This window comes from Aythya ferina (genome assembly GCF_964211825.1).
Source record: "Aythya ferina genome assembly, chromosome: 2".
In the NCBI taxonomy this organism is placed as follows: domain Eukaryota; kingdom Metazoa; phylum Chordata; class Aves; order Anseriformes; family Anatidae; genus Aythya; species Aythya ferina.
Window position 1 is genome coordinate 135,728,191 of NC_140297.1, and position 18,198 is coordinate 135,746,388.

The following is an 18,198-nucleotide window of genomic DNA, read 5'->3' on the forward strand; positions in this document are numbered from 1 at the left end:
AACAAGGTATTGAAGTTTTTAATTCTGCAAAAGTTTTCTAGGTGCACATGCAAGAGCAAAACTCCAAACTCCTCCAAAACTGTTTTGCAGAGGAGGGAGTTTGCCAGGGTAGAAAACGTAAGGTCTTGTCACCTGTCAAACAGAGGGCTATAGATTTGGAAAACTGGGCTGCTGCTTTCCAGTTTCTTCCTTCCTTCTTTCTCTGAGGTCTTTTGCTAGAAAGGTTCCTGAAGATCAAACCTTTTCTGTGATTTTTCTTATTCCTTCCAAGGCAGTTGCTCTGAAGATACCCTGGAGCTACCCTGGTTCTCCTTTCCCCATATATTAGTCTTTATAAGTTCATTTCAGCTATAAGCATCAGTATAAGAAGAAATAGGGCTTGGATGCTAAGCAGTTCAGATGAAAAAACAAATAAATACATAAACTAATAAATAAATAAATAAATCGTCAGCCCACTAACCAAGCAACAACAACACTGAAGATTAAGATTTAATATTTAGACTTCCCGGGTCTCTCACCAATAATTATTAATACAGTGGCAACATATCATGTAAAAGAGATTTGAGTTACATAATTCTGAATAACAATACTTTATACAAGAATTTTAAGCTGTCTGGGCAATAAAATATACAACACCTTTGTTAGTCTACTTCCTCTTCTAGGACAACGGATATAAATATAGCTTCTCTTTCCTTCTGTAGGGGGAACAAATGAGTGGACCAGGACTCTTTTGGCCAGGAAAAAAATTTAAAAAATAGTGAAGAGTAATATACTCCTACATTATCATTGTACGTATTTCTCCAAAATTATTAGAGATATAATGCATGTGAGAATAACAGGGGCACCATATGAAACAGCAGCTTCAAACAGACAAACAAAAGCAGTCTTTCACTCAATTTTTACCTAAGTTTTGGAATTCCAGATCACAGAATGGATGTGGAAACTTCACATGCATTTAGAAGTGATTAAAAACTGAACAAATTCATGTTATAAAACCTCAGAAAGCTATTCAATTAAAGTACTATCTGTATCTCTAAATGCCCTCAAAATACAGATTTTTGGAGGCTGTGAACGTAGTCTGAGAAGTTATCACTACATTTGTGATGTACTTCAAGCAACTATTGGTGCTTGCAGTTAGGGACTGACTTACAGGGTAAGATGGACTTTTGTTCTAAGCTGATACAGCTATTGTCTTGTTCTTTATTTAGACCTGAAATGTACCATGTGGTCCTCTATGCAGTACTTCTAAGGGTAAATCAAAGTCATAAAGAACATAAAACTATTAGAATTTAAGTGCTCTGGCAGGCTGGATTGCACAGAGCTCACTGATACCAGCCATGCATTTTTACAGGATTTGTGGTTCAATTTGTGTTCTAGCTTTTCAGAACTACCATCAGAGTGAGAACTGGCATAAATATGTCACTATATGTAAAACAATTGGCCCTCAATCAGTTGTCAAATGACTTGAAATTAAGGATAGATCATATCTTCCTTTATTTGAGAAACCTCCTAGATACATGATTCAGAGACAGGCAATTACTAGTCTAACAGGACAAGAACAGTTACAAAGTTAATTACCTGTGATTATCTTACAAAAGGTGGTGATTATATACCTGAATGACAAAAGAAGAGTGTTCGAGAAGACAAAAACACACAGTACCATAAACTGATAAAAACAGGGCCACCCATTGTTAAATTAGAAATAGCCCACTTTAGTTTGTTTCTATTACAATAACACCTTCCCCATTCTTCTAAACCTCAGTGCTTTTTCTCAAAAGAAATACTAACCTCATGACACAGCTACCATTCCTCCCTTACTTAAAGCTTTTTTTTCGGTCTTTTAAAATGTAAACGCAAATTTTAGGGGCTGTTAAAGTTACAGCCAACAGAGGGTAGAGCTAGGAGAGGAGGCAACGAGTATCATGTAATCTTCTCCCCCAACTTGTTTGCACATTTACATTAATCTTCTTGACCTTATCATACCTACTTGACCCATCCTTTAGCCTGCTGAATAAGGAAAATAATCACTTCAGTGAATTCTAGCTGCTGAAGGGCTGTTTGAATAGCAAGTCTGAATTCCCTTTGCAGTCCCAGCCCTGCAAACACATATATGTGGTGCCAGTGATAGGAATATGCATACAGCAAAGTTTCTGAAAAATATGCCTCCTGAAAAATAAAACGCTATAAATAAATAAATAAATAAATAAATAAAAACAGCCACCCAGAGAGAATTACTCTCATTGAAGCACGTTCCCTGTTGAAATATGTCCATGAGAAATTTTACTTGTCCAATGCCTTTTTCAGACAAACTTTCCTTGAACTCTCAAACATATTGCCTTCTGTGCGATTTTTGATTCAGCATATGAGTTAGTTTTCTTCTCTGCTCAAGGTTTAGCATTTTGGCAACTGCATGTTCACGTGTTGGATGGAGGTGTTAGCTGGTTGCCTAATGGGAAAAATTATTCATCAACATCTAGGTGAGTCAGAATGTGCACACACCTTTTAGCGCTCCTTTGGGTTTCCTTAACACTTGCAAGGACAAAAGCCTTATTATACAAATATTAATAGGATTCCAAATTCATGTCCATAGATTGATCTTCTTCAAAGCCTCTTTGGGACTTCTCAGAAAGATGCCCACAATATCGCAATTAGGAAGAGCACTGGCGGCTGTGTTCCTCCCATCCCAGAACAGAGGTTTCCAGGAATACATTTAAATGTGATCAAAATATAAAAGTGAGTCCCTTGTACCTGAGCTCTGAAAATGTTCCAGCCAGAGTCTGGGCACAGGGAATTAAATAAGGCAATATAATTAGTCTGTACTGTTCAAGGTGGGACTGTAAGCAGAAGTGTGCTGGTGACAGCCAGGCTTGAATGCCTGTGATGGGAAAAATAATTTAAAATACAACTCAACCTCTAAAATAAGTCACAGAGCTTTAAAAATTTCTGTCAGTGTGAGTAACTGATCATCACAGAGCAACTTCCAGAGTACAGACAGCTGAGGTGGGAGATGCATTAACCCACGGTCAAGTTAGTGACTGCAAAGCTTCCAAACCTCGGAAGTAAACACCCTAAAAGTCCAGCAAGCAAGTCTTTATAATTGCTCCAGCGTGCATGTGGTCCCTTCTCTGCCATGCTGTTGTGCCCCAGCCAATTCATTTCACTGAACTTAGGAGAAGCAGTCCCCTAAGGACTATCAAACACGAAGTGCAGCTTCTGGCTCAGCACCTCTTGAAAGGCAGCATTTTGGAGACAGGTAGCACTCAATGTGTGGGGAAGAAAGCATCACCTACTACGCTGTACTCCTTCTCTCTTGCCTTGAGCATCTTGGATGGCCCCTGCTCAGTGTGTTCCCTTCCCATCTGGAAAACAAAGGGGACACAATGGTGGAACCTTGTGAGCATCTGGGGACACCAAGGGGCTGAGCCAGCGCTGCACCATCCTGCTGCCGATTTCAGTGGGTGTTGGGTGTGCATCTTTGAAGGGCAAATTTACCTCCAGCTTAATAAGCATGATAAGTCATAGATTTGCTGGGAGCAGGAGCAGAAGCCCTCCCGCATCTGTTAGCACATTATTAGCACAGCTTGTTATGGGGCCTCACGTGATGCAGCCCTGGTTGCGGGATGCAATTATGGATGAATTCCTGCTCTGCCTCCCCCACTGACTCAGCAGCACAGCTGGAGCCAGCCATAGTCACATTGCAGGAGGTGAAAGGTACTCTGAATTATAGATTGCCTTTGACCTTTTTTGGTTTAAATTAAGGATAACATCCAGGAAAGTGCCTCCAGCCAGGACACTGCTTAAACATATGCTTAACTTCCACCGGCGGCTTGTGCTCATCAGTGGAGATGAAACACTTGCTTACAGTGCTGTGTGAGAAGATGCTACCCCAATGATGATTAAATACCTTTCTGAAAGGAGAGTAAATGACTGTTTCCTATAAAAATGGTAAGCAGCATAGCTCTTGAATCCAGAAACATCCCTAAACCTATGAAAATATTCACTTAAAATTCAGAGCAGATGTTGAATTTCAGCCATAGCACAGATACTTTAATGGGGAGTACTATGACAATCATACATTTTTCAAAAGATAAAATAAATACTGTTAATGAAGAAAATTAAAATTAGATATGAGTATGCCGTCATGCAGGGATATCTATCCAAACAGACAAACTCCCCTACAAACACATTAAAAAGGATTTAAGGTCAACTCAAAGTCTTTTCATAAGAGTGTTTTCTATGATAACTTTGTAAGTGCTCTTAATACATAACAAATAATCTCAGGGCAAAGATCTGTTTGAAGGAGATATGATTGATGACCTATCATCCCTAATTCACTGTTTATACTCGTAGTGAGCCTATTGGGAAAATACCTCATTCATCAGGGTATTAGTGAATTCAACCAACGTATGGCACCTTCATTTTAACAAACTAAAGGAGAAAAGCTAAATGGGGGAAAATTGACAACCATCTCTGATTCTATGATAATGCAATTAGGCTGCTCCTCTCCAGAGCTTTTGCTAATTCACAAAACAGCTTCAGTCGGCAGGTCATAAATATATGATCATTTTTCACACTTTGAAAAGTAATGATGCCTTGACATGAATCAATAAATCTTGGTGAAGTCATTTATACTTTTGTGTTATGCATACAAGTCAGTTTTAAAACAACTATATATTTATTTTGACTTTTATATAGTCTTTGTTTACAAACAAATAATTTTGCAGAGGTTTCTGAATTCCCCATGTCCAAACCCCATACTGAAATCAATGCCTGTTTTCAGGACCCAACAACTCCACACTAGACCTTGTAGTTTAAATAGCTTTTCTGTCTGATGAAGATGTAAAAGGAAAGGAGGGTGAAAGGAGAATGAGGGAAAGAGGCAAAATCATGTTCTCTTTTTTACATCTCATTCAGCTTTGGACTTCCTTCTGAAAACGTATCAAGGTTTTCCCTATAAATACGGACGTTGCCGTTATTATGCAAGTTCCCACCCTGTACCTTCAGTCCTCTCTGGGGAAGGACAAGTATTAGGCTAGTTACTATGCACTGCAATGTTATGAGAAAGTAAGGAAAAGAATGAGTAAAAGAAGGAAGGTTGTCAGAGTATCAAAGCTTTCCATTTGGTCTTAGGAGAGATGCCAGAAGAACCTGGTGGCTGAACAACAGAACAGTACCAGGTTTCTGATTTGGAAAAAAAATAAAATAAAATTCCAAAGATCTTTTCAATGCAAGGTCTCAGGGGATTCTGACATATTATGTGGTTAAGGTAAATACAATAAATCCCTGAATATATGTGTGTATGCCAACAAGAACAATGTGGGTCAGCATCCTGGGATAGATGAGAGTTATTGACTCCTGTCTTCTAAGTTTTGTGGTTAATAGCTAAATAAAACCCAAATGTGCTCCTTATGTTATGAGTATGATAGAATTTTATCTGAGGCAGATCTATGCAAAGATAACCAGTAAAAACTGAAATGGTAGCCACTGATTCAGTGATAAAACTGCTTTGTACAACTTTGCAAAACATAAATCACATCATACAATCTCTTTATACATCCAGGAGCATACAAATTCACAAATAAGTACTACAGTACACAAAGGAATGATCATGAATGATCCACAGTAAATGTAAAGATGTGCAGGCTGATAAATACCTTGGATGGCTGCTGATGTTTGCCTTGTTATTAAAATATCTACACGTTTCCAATTTGCAGCAGTTATCCTGTATGGAATAGAACGTTTTACCTTTTATACCTGAAATGCTTGACAATTTTGCAGCATGCAAAGAGAAATGACACTAAATCACAAGTGTACCTGCTGTGCTGTCATTTCCATTAGAATCTCTCTTTTGCTTAGTTTATTCACTGCTGCTTGTTCCTTAAGAAAGTGGTTTTCTAATAGGAATGGACAAAAACCCACATGTATCAGGGGGATGAAAAGAAAAATATGTTTTTAAGTTGAGAACAAAAACAAAATAGCATTTGGATTGTTCACAACTCCAGTTAAGTCATTTTGAATTACTGATTAAAAATAAATATGGTACTGAAAATTGTTTTTGTAGTCTCTATGTATTCTGCCCTGTCTCCATTATTCGATCTCCATTACAATAAGTAGCCAGTTTGCGATACACTGTGCAACTAAGCCAAGTGCATACAGCACATGGCTGAAAATTTGACAGTGCATTAAAGTGCAAGCTCTCATGTTTATGTAATTTGTATTTCACAGACTCAAGTAATTAAAAATATTTTAAACAAAGAAATGATATATTTTTTAATAGACATAAAAATAGTCATAAAATACCTTGTTATGAAACGGTAATTCAGTAGTAATTTTAAACAGTGTTAGTTTTCAATCAATATTCTGTAATATGTGTTTTAATAAAATACTGAGGACTGGATCTCAAGCTGATGGCAATTAATCTGGCTTTGCTGAAGTTAGAGGGAATTCATCACGTGCTTTAAGTATGTGTGATTTTCTGAATCAGTGCCAGGTGAGAATATAGTCAATTGTGTCTCCCCCTCATGCTTGATTCTCAGTCTCGTGATTTTTGAATTTCAAGGCAACAAGAAAAAATGCCTCAATAATTGTGTCACTGGCCTGTTCCCCAGAGTCATCAGTAACAGATCCCCTCAGCATCTATAACTGCATCGCCTTTTGTCAACATAACCTGCTTCCCAGCCCTGCTGAAGGTGTGGTATGCATTTTGTGAAGGTTCTTACAAGGAAAATATTTGGATTAATGATATAATTTAGTGGCAATTTAGTGACAGTAGGTCTCAGTAGAGTGACAATAGGATTGAAAAAGTAAACCAGTGGGATATACTTGATTGTGGTAGTTGGGCCGGCAGCGGGGAAGCTGCAGGGGTCACACTGATTGGCATTGTCACTTTCCCCATTCATCAAGCAAGGCCAGACTTCCCGAATCATTTACCAGATGGGGCAGCTCGTCAGTTTAAACACCTGATATGAAGCCATCCGTCATCTGATAACATGATCGTTCGGCTGCAGCTGGCTCGGTGCTCTGCAGCCTGAGTGCACATGTGATGGACTGGAGCCAGAGAAGCAGGCTTAGCAGTGCTGCACTCCCCTGATAGGATTTTCAGCCCTCCACTGGACCATGGAACAGGTGGAGACGGAGAGAGAATGAAAAAATTACCATGTGTTGCAGGGATTAGAGAGCACACACTTACCACTCCACTTGAATACCAATCAAAGGACAACCTTGAGCCAGACAAATTTAAGGCCAACCATGATGTAATATGGAGAGGATAGGTTCTTGCATATGCTGGTATACCTTCATTTTCCTTCACAGGTTTTGAATGATACCTGTCATTTACTTTTTTTTTTTTTTTTTTTTTTTTTTACATCATAAGAGATAACAGATATTTGTAAATATGGGATTTATTTATTTATTTATTTATTTATTTTTCCTTTTCAGAGGGCATCTTAAAATAGGTTATCTCTTACCCCCTAGAAATGTGTGTTTCTAGGAACTGATCACCAATACTATAAATTTTGTTCAGCAAAGCAAAAGCCTGTCAAGATGAATTCAAAATATGATGATGCTTACTGAAAGCCAGTCCCATACCCAGATTCCCCCAGTTATTGTAATGCTCAGATCTCCCTGATTTCAAAGGCTTTTGGTGCATTGGCGGCTCTGAGGATCTCTTTTTCAGTGGCTCCTCTGGAGCCATTCAAGTACTTTATAAGTCAGCAGATAGCATGGCTTTGATCTCAGATAAGTCTCTCCTGGGAAAACCACTTTGGGGAAGACTGTTCAGCAGTGTTAAAAGGCACATTAAATGGCTTTAATGCACATAGGTACCTTCTAGAAAGCGAGCTGGTTTCAGCCCCAGCTTAATATTCTCCAGTCTCCCTGGGGAGTCCAGCACCACAAGATTTCTGTGCAGAAGTGTGCACAAGTGACCCTATTTTGAGGCACGCATCCTGGGTGCACAAGTTCTCCTCGGAGTCTACTCCATGCTGACTGTGAAGGACCAGAGACATCATTTTGGTGGCCTTCAACAAGCAGACAAGGCGTTAATGGAGTTAATAATAGTCTCTCTCCATTTAGCTTAATGACAAGCTACAGTAAGCAAACTAGGCATACACTGGCTTTTCTGAATCACAGTTTTCACACACTTGCAGCTTCCTTTACATAAGTGGACTTTCTCTTTATTCACAGAGAAATCAGAGAGCCAAATTCCAAGGGAAGGATTTGTTGTTATCAGTAACTCTGTATATATAAATCTACAGTTTGATTTAACCCTCCCTCAACCTTGAGTACATACTGGCTGTATGTGTTCATATTTCTGCACTCATGTCGGTGTGTGAGTATAACTTTATAAAAATACAAATTAAAATGCCCAGGTTTACTGGATAAGAGATCGGAAGCCCCTTGCTTTCTTCAGTGCAGTTGCTATCACCATTGCAGTCCCCAAACTCTGTGGCAAAATTATCTCCCCATGAACCTGCTTGCAGTGACAGCACGTTGTTGGTTATTCCAGGATGGAGGCAAGGGGGAATTCACTTCTCTCTAGAATACATATGGTTAAGGACAGAATGCAACATGCATATTGTGTATTATCAGTGTGTATATGCCTTTTCCTTTAAAAACAATTGATTGTACAAATTTCTTCCCCTGACTTTGCTTTTTCCTTCCTGAAAATTGTCTGTGGAAGATCTGCTGCTCAGGTGGGAGTTAATTCCTTTAACTTCTGATCAGCTGTTAAAAGATGCCTTTAAAACAGTTTGTTATGGGCTGAATTGTTCCTTTTTTTTTTTTTTTTTTTAAATGTAGAATTTTACTTTAGGACTTGATATAATTCTATGAAATGAACTCAGTACAAGTTTAAGTTGCTTTTTGTTTGTTCATTTGTTTGGTTGGTTGTTGTCTTTGTCTTCTTCCTTCCTTCCTTCCTTCCTTCCTTCCTTCCTTCCTTCCTTCCTTCCTTCCTTCCTTCCTTCCTTCCTTCCTTCCTTCCTTCCTTCCTTCCTTCCTTCCTTCCTTCCTTCCTTCCTTCCTTCCTTCCTTCCTTCCTTCCTTCCTTCCTTCCTTCCTTCCTTCCTTCCTTCCTTCTCTCTTTCTCTCTCTCTTTCTTTCAAACAGAGGAAAGGGAGACATCTCCACTGTTAAAAGGCTTCACATCCCCCTGGGAGTTAAGTTGCAGCTACAGTACTAAATGCTTGACTTCTTATGTGGGAAAGAAGCGTTATTTTTTCAAAAACACATATCCAACAACCTTAGAAAATAAGAAGTGCCCAAGATGTGCCAAGAGTGCCCAACAATTTATGCATGCAATTAATTGCATAAAATATAAGTTATTTGTGGAAATGCAAGTTTAAAAAAGCATCATTTGTTCATTATATATTTTCTTTTGTCTGACTTTCTTCAGCTAATTATATATATATATTCTATACTCTTACTCTATTAGAAAAATTCTGCTTTTTCTATTTTAATGATTTTTTTTGTGTGTGTGAGAGAGACTGACAGTAGGGGGCTATTTCAGGGGACTTAAAAGTCATGCAAAAGTTATACTTAGAGATATAGCATTAAAAGCATGAAAACTCCTGTAAACTGAACATACGTGTAGGAAATAAGCCTGGTTCTAAGAACTAGTCAGACATTTGCAGACATATGCAGAGATCCCTTGTTCCACCAGAAACAGCAAACAGGTTCAGCAGAAACCTGAGAAAAAAAAATATTGGTAAAAATGAATGTACCCATGGCTTATTAGCACAAATGATTCATGATATTTTAGAGATGAAACAAAAGGTTTTGTATTGGCAATATATGTTTAAATCTGATCTTTCACCAACTATTTTCATCTATCTATAGAATAACAATTAGCAACTTCAAACAATAACTAGGCTACTTTATAAGAGGAAGCATGATTTTATTACCAGCATAAAAATGGGGAAGCTGAGGTAGGTGAATTGAGTTGACATTCCTGTGAGGATTAAATCAGGCAATGCTCAGAACTCACTTTTGTTTTTAAACTGTAAGAAAGTTTGTTTTGATTTGTTGTTGTTATTGTTTTTTCTTTTTCCTTTTCTTTTAAAATAGCAGCTAAATAATACCCACAGGTGAATTACTTACAGATGACTTGTAAAGAAAACTTAACCTGCTGATAAAAGCAATAACATGGGTTGTTATAGATGTCACGGTGTGTGTGAAAGTGTGGAGTGGGAAAATAAGATAGAAATGACAAAACACAGTAGATGGTGATGGAGGGTTATTTTACTCTAAATTTCTGCAGACTTTTCAGAGACAGACTTAGATTTTTATTTGATCTATGTGCTTAATTGTTCAAGCGCAGTGTTCCATTTATTTAGAAGAAAATAGCTGAATTAAATTTTATTTTTCATGGTTTTGTTTTGTAGGTTTTGATAAATAATAATAAATACCAAAACAAACAAACACAATAACAAACAATAATAAATCAAATTTTAAAATAGGAACCCAGGTTTCAAAAGCAGGTAAACCAGGGAAAACATACAACCTTTTAAACAGTTGACTTTAAACACAAGGCAGCCTAGGTTTGTCAATTTTTGCTATCTCTTGGGTATTCAGCCACCTCCCACTAAAATGAATGAGAGCTTTTTCCCCCAGATCCCAGAAACAAATTCATTCATTCTCTACAGCACCTCAGAGTAATATAACAATGAAACACAATAATAATAGTTGTTATATATGGAAAAAATTTGTAAGTAACCAGAACACTAAAAAGTACATATTTACATGCCTCTCTGCATCTTTAACACAGATGTAAAATTTATGTTTTGCTGATAACCTTGGTGCCAAGATGTCACATATTCCCTTTTTATTCTTCTTTCTTTTGCAGTTGAAAAAAAAAAAAAAAAAAGCATTACAATCCTCATATGTAAATTCTATAAGCTTTACTGTTCTCCTCAGGTGTGCATGCCAAGTTTTCATTATGAAGGCTCCCTGCTGTGAAAAAAAGGTACATTTTCACTTTCATGTGTCTGTTCCTTTGTGGTAGAAAAGCTTGAAACATTAATGAGTAAACTAAACTAAAACGGTACAGACATTCCTGCAGGAAATTGGGCAAGTTTCTGATTCTGAGGGGAAGAAATTCAACTAGGTCAATAAAATCGTGTGATTTTGACACTGTGAAGTCAGTTGCCACCAAGGAGTTACCTGTGCTATTTTTATTCATGTTAATGGCATTTTTATGCCCTGGTGTTTTGTATTGAAGATTTTATCCCACTGAACCAGAATAGCACGGGGGGGGGGGGGGGGGGGGGGGGGGAGAGAGAGAAGAAGGCCAAGCGCACAGAAAATAATTTCTTTACAAATTCCTATCATTTACTCTGAATGATACATATCTGTAATGACTTTTTCCTTTCTCAAACCATTTCATATCAATTTTATTTATGTCATCACAAGCAGCATTATGGGAAAGTATGATATTTTTGTTGGACTATTACTATTTATGACTATTAAAAATGGTACAATAGGTAAAGTGTGTATGAGTGACAATATATCTTTTAGTCCAGTGTATATATCAATGTTCTTTTTAGATATACAACATAAAATTAATGTTTGTTTGATTAAGAAATGCTAATGCTTTCTAGGAAAAAAAGAAAAAAAAAAAAAAAAAAAAGATTGTTTATTCCTAGTGGTACAAAGTCGTTATGGCAGAGATGGTTGGAAATTTTGCAGTCTGGAAAACAGATTTGATTGGCAGTCCAGTAGTGGTCAATTAAAAAAGAAAAAAAAATCATAATCCTAGATTTTTTTATATTTATTTTATTTTTGTCAAGGAAAATCCTTTGACAAGAGTAACCAATGGAAAGCGAAATCTTTTGTCTTTTGTGGAAAATATAGACTATTATTTTTTAAAATTTAGGTAGGAGAACAACTGCTTTCCTGCTAGTTTTAAAATTTTGTTTTCCTCATAGATCCGAGCAGAGTTTTGAGCAGGAGTTCACTGTAGAACGTTTGGTCTCTCCATGCATATTACAGCAAAGCATCATGAGTTTATTCCAAAAGATATTCCTGGGGACCAAGATTTTCACTCAAAATAAGAACTAAATCTTGCTTAAAAACAGCAATAGCAACAACAACAAAGGAGGTGACTGCATCTAAAAGGTGGTTCAGATTCATAAATGTTAACAAACATAATTTTTATTAATGTTTTCTTTTTAAAAATGTCAACTCAACAGAATATTCAATATTTGGGATGTATTAGGAAGTCATCACTGTGCTATTCTGTTTGGTTTTATCTAAACCTGCACTGGAAGTGGGAGGATGTTAGCTTTTTTTCACTCGGAAAGGTCACTGTGGAGCTCAATGGGCTGATAAGCATCTGGGAGGTGCCAGGGTGTCCTTGACCCCCTCCTCCTGCTCAGCCCATACAAAAGCTGCACCCAAAAGTCCATACACAGCTTTAGGCACAGCCCATGCCTAAGGCCAACAGTTGTTCACATCCAGCAGTACTTGTTGGGACTGTGGTAGAGCCTGTTTCACAGTAGCATCATACCGTTAATAAGACTGAGGCACAAAATGCTGTCTGCATTTCCCTTAAATAGATAAATATGTTCAATAATGAGGGAAAACATTAATTAAAGTTTTCACACCAGTCTTTCCAACTGCATGTAAGTCTCATTTCTTCATGGGTTCTGTTTCTGGGTGGAGGCACCTGATTATGGACACACAAGGATCTCTCTGATAACTCTGTTTTCTGTGGTGTTACAGAATCACATCTGCTAAATGGCATAATAGTACGATTTATGATCTCAAAGTGCTTGACAAACATTTTTGAATTACTCTCCATACCACCATAAGACAGCTAGAGTTTAATTTTCCACATTTCACTGATGGGGAAAGAGGAGCGTAAGGGTGTTAAGTGACTTGACCAGAAATCAAATAAGTCCTGGAACTAGAAATAGAGACCCGCATGTAAGAAAGCACTGGAGCAGATGCTTAACTTCAAGCACAAAAACATTCATTTAAAGACAAACACTTTAACAAAAGGGCAAAATACCACATGGTAAAATTCTCCAGTCAGCCCATTGTTCAGCTACTTCAAGAAAGGAATATTAGCCTTAACTAGTCATCTGACAGCTTGCAAATAGCCCCTGATACACCATACAAAAATATTGCACTCTGTACTGCTTTTTCACTTTCCACAAATAGCTTTGATGAAGATCTGGAGCACTTCTGGATCTGGTGTAGTGGTTTAAGGGAGCAGGTATCTATTTTTTGAAGATTTGGATCAGTGCTTAGCAAGGGCAGAGCCCACTCTTAGGTATGCATACTGAAAGGAGAACAAAAGATCCTACAGAATAAAAAAGAAAAAAAAAATAATCACGTGGTGTGGTTAGGCATCCTGATCGTTATGGATCACTCAGTTCCTGCTCTGCCTGCTGGGGTGGGCTTCTTTGCTGGCAGACAGCGGCATTACTGGCACTCAAGATTCAAGATAAGCATCCTGACCTTATCAAAATACCCTAGTTTCAAATCTGGACTGTAAATCTCTAGAGGAGAGGAGTTCATCAGATATCAGATTTGTGGTAAATTGTTGTATGGGCTGGTCAGAAATACCTGATATTAGTTTTTAGGTATTCTCTGCCTTTGGCAAGAGATGCTAAAGAATTTAAACAAGTGTAACTCAGAGTTGTCAGCATTTAAGGAAGGATTCGTTTCAATCTTGGTTTGGTCAACCTTTTTGACACTTTGTGTAGTGCCAAACTTTTCCTCAATAAATTTAACAGCACCACATTTTTTTCAATTTAAATTTGTGAGCATGAGCAGCCCTGACTTTGAATCTTGCACCTCTGTTTCACTTCTGAGCACAAGAATAGTGAAGCACACTCCTCCATGAATCTGTATGGTTTGATTCATTCCTTTCAGCAAAGGTATGGAAAAACAGGTCTTCTGCATTGCTCTAGATGAGCTTTCTGCCAGAGCCCACTCACAATTTGAATTCTCTTGTTGGCTCTGTTTTTGTTTTTCAGGGGACAATCTGTGGTGCATTCATGCAGGGAGGTCCCTACTATCCCTGTCCACTGCTGCTGGTGCATCAGATGATGTCCAGTGAGGGTAGCAGGAGGGCATGAGAATCATATCCAGTTGCACTGCTGCAGTTTCCCTTTAGTTTGTTTCTCCTCCGTGGATATCTCAGGTCTCAATCCTCGGGGCCAGAAATTTGTATAAGTGACAGACAAATCGAGATTGTATGATGTACCTGGAAGTAAATATTTCTATGTGATATTTGCACCTACATGAGCAGAAATCTCAAGACTAGTCAGAGCCATATACAAGGAAGAAAGCCAAAACAATGTGAATAAGTGGAAGGAAAGAAATATGTATTCAATACAGAGTTTAGGCCATTTTCTTTTTATACTGTTTACTAAATGGTTTGTAACTAATACATTATTAAAAGTTACTAAACACAAATATATTCTACCTTGGATATTTTTTAATTTAATTTAATTTTATTTTATTTTAAAGTTGGGTACACTGAGATGGCTTCCTCAGGCCATCAATTATTTAGTATCAACATACGTTACTGGGGCCAGTGAAGTAGGATAATTCAGGATAATCTCTTATTACTTGTGATTTGGTGTATGTCATTACAAGGGCAGATTCCATATGGATCTGTATGGGGTGCTGTACTCCGGGAATTTAAAAGCTGCATTGCAAAAATACCTCAGAAAAGAGGATGACTGTAACAGTGGTAAGACCACAAGATGCATAAAGTGACTAAATTGCTCATTCTAAGTCAATAATAAACATTTTAAAATACATAAATTAATGTTTCCTGTTTTCCAAATTTTACCATGGAAAACAATGCTAACTACACACTATTTCAACGCATTGTCTGGATTTAATATAAATGTTTTAAAAATGTGAAACTGAGTAAAGAAGATGTTGGACTTCTAACAAAAGTACCACTCATTTGTTAGCTCTTCTGAGGCTTTGGAGTTTATAATATGATTCCACCAAGAGAATATTTTCTTTTTATAAATACAGTTTTTAAGCAATGCTTCTTCTACTTCCTGTGATCTTGATATGTACTGGAAAGCAAGGACAAGTACCAGATACTTATTTTTAGATGATTAAGAAATTTTAGGAGCTAAATGCTATTGATACAGTGCAGCATACATTCTAACAATATATCTGTTGATGTATATGATGACTTTGTAACAACAGTGCACAATATTTGGTGCATTTGAGGTCTTTGGTGGGAATTCAGATAGTATTAGCTAAACAGTGCTTTTCTTGCACTTTAGAAAGGTAGAATGGTAAAGTACTAAGCCTCTTTAATCTACATATGTAACAAAAGTGTTTCCCCATAATAAAGGAAGCGTCATCTCATCCTAGCTCATGTGAGATACTCAGAAATTTGAGTGAATGAACATACAGGAGGAGAACATAGCGTATTCACTCAGTCTACTTAACAACATACTTCCTCTTACTGCTGGCTGAAAAGTAAGTCTAATTTGCTGATGAATACAGTTAGAAGCAAATGATCCATTACATTAACTTTAATGAGCTGCAGCAGGTCATTTGGTTATGGATAGCACCACACAAAGGTTATAGTTCAGGGCGATGGTAAATTTCTGACATCCACAAAGCATTTGTGCAGTACACACCGCAAAAATGCACCAAGTCTTCATCACAAAAATTGACTAGATTTCATAACACGTTGCTATCTGCTGCAGTTTTAATTGAACAGTTTAAGAGCTTAATAATTCATAATTAACTGTTGTATAACTGACGGCCACAAATAAAGGGCATTAACTTGGTGGTCTTGTAGTATAGAGGTGTGAGAGCAGATTTGTCAAACACTTCCCAAGCACTAACAAGAAATAATTAATGATATAGTAATAAAGCCCAGGTTAGTCATATGCCATACAATGTCATCTGTACTCTCAAAAGGATTTAGGCTCGTGGAAGGAATCTTAATTTCAGAATATTAATAGTGATAAACTCTAAAAGGTAAAAATAGCTGAGTGAATGACTTAAACTACTGTTACTGTAAAGTGATGTCATTGTTTATACTAATTTCTGTGACTGAAGTCTTGAAGATTTAGAACTGTGTTACTGGGATAAGTCAACTTCATATTCACATCTAGATATTTTATTCCACAAATATAATGATAGAGATTCAACAGCATTTACAGTTGTCATCACCAGAAAACTCTTGCAGGTCCAGTCTGAGCTCTGTAAAAAGTTATCATCAAAACGTGCTGCAGTCTCCAATCTAAGCCAGCTGAGCACAGGAGCTTTCTGCCAGGGCTTCAAGGACCATGAAGACACCTGGTGTGGGATCACAGCTGGAACACATCTGAACCTGGTCTAGGTGAGTGCTCACTTTGGGTAGGACAAACTCAGGCAATTCATTCTGCTGATTACCTCCAGCAGAAAGGAGAAAGTAGGCAACTGGCATCTGTTATGCTAACACAGCTGTTTCCACAGGTTGAACTGAAAACTTACACTAGTTGGGGGATTTCTCATTCAGGTAACTATGTCATATTAAATGTACTAATCTCTAGAATGATTGCAGATATTTATACGTTTTGGGGAATACTTATTCATGCAATGTTCTTTTTTTTCTTCAATTATCTGTAGTTGTCTTTATTTTGAAAAGGTTCAATTTAATAGATGATTAACTATTTTTTTTAGACCGTGATGAACTGCTTAAATTGACTGCTTGTTACTCTTATTTTTGATTTGTGTTTGATCACCTAGGTCATGCACCTTGAGTGGACAACAAACACTTCAGAAAGGGGAATAATGGTAGAGAAGCACAAATAACCAATGGTGAATAAGGAACAACCTTGTTCACACACAAATGCGCTTGTTTGCACATGAATATGGGTTTTTGTATGAAAAAGACCCATTCTCCAAACATCCATGTGAAGAGAAACCCATTCAGCATGAATGTTTGTGAACACTGAATAACAAGTGGATGAACAAGCCTGAATCAAACAGCCGTTCAGACTTTGAACCAATGTTCGCAAACACTGGTTTGCATTATTCACCCAGTCCTGTGAACAGCCATCTGTTCAATAACTGATAATGGACATGGAAGTTGGGTTGTTGGGTAGATATGGCTCATCAGGGAGACAATAGCTATCTATTTGCAGGATTTCTACTTAGTCCGTTGCAGGCGTAGCCTCTGTTCCTGTTGACCTGTGATATCGTGTTTTTCTTGTACTGTCAACATTAGGTTTTGCTTAATATATAATTTGAAATAAAGTTGTGTATACACATATACAGACACGAACACACCTACACACGTATATATTTACAGTTGCTGTTTTTTATGTAGTGTCTAAAACATAAGTTAATGAGGTATATGAATATATATTTTTTTCTAACTTAAGTGCTTAGCACATGTTTAAGACCTAGAGTTGCAAAGATAAAATACCTGTGTGGTTGAAAATCTGCTTTAGGTGTCTTCCAGATTTAAAACCAAATGGATTAACATTTTGCAGAACTACACCCATCTGTGTATGTTAGAAAATAACCTTCACTTTTCTCAGGATTGTATAACTTTAATAAAAAAATCAGTATTTTTCATATATCAGGGCAGACCTTGAGAGAAAAATTTTTACATCCTGTTTCTCAACAAAATCCTCCCCACTATCAGACACCATTCCTCTTCAAAAGATGATAACTATGTTTCATTTAAAAAAAAAATGATTTTATTTGAAAATAAATAAAAACGGATAATGTGACTCTATCTTCTGGTGCAGTATATTTACTCCAGGTATTTCAATGAGTAATGAGCCTGTTTAAATCTATAGGGAAGTTATAACTGCTTTTGTTCTTCCTATGACAGGTTGGTAGCTATATTTCTATGCAACTGATTTAGTGTAATTTGTCTTAAAGTCTGAAATCTTTCCAAGTGTTTCTACTGCTTTTCTAACCCCTAAGTGAAATATTTCTTTGGGGTTAGAAAGCATCAAAATAATGTCTGTGTAAAGTGTCAATTTATATTTTTGATTTCTGATCTCCACTTCCTGCAGTAACTGTATCCTTTATCATTCTTGGGAGCAGTTAGTTCCACTGTCAGGGCAAGTACCAAAAGTAAAGAAAATCTCACATCTCTATTCATCAAATACATTTCCAATGAGTACAAAGTATTCTTTTACTATGTTTTAGCACTTGTTTAAAATGTTAAATAATATTCCTTCTATTTGCTTTACCCCCTCCCAGCCT

General features: G+C 37.1%; 1 long non-coding RNA gene across 1 annotated transcript; it reads left to right on the forward strand.

Annotated features, from left to right (window-relative positions):
* Positions 1 to 16,340: 16,340 nt before the first annotated feature.
* LOC311430718 lies at positions 16,341 to 17,719 on the forward strand. The gene is made up of 2 exons (XR_014688971.1): positions 16,341 to 16,492; positions 16,723 to 17,719. It is a non-coding gene; the product is annotated as an uncharacterized lncRNA (long non-coding RNA).
* Positions 17,720 to 18,198: the final 479 nt, after the last annotated feature.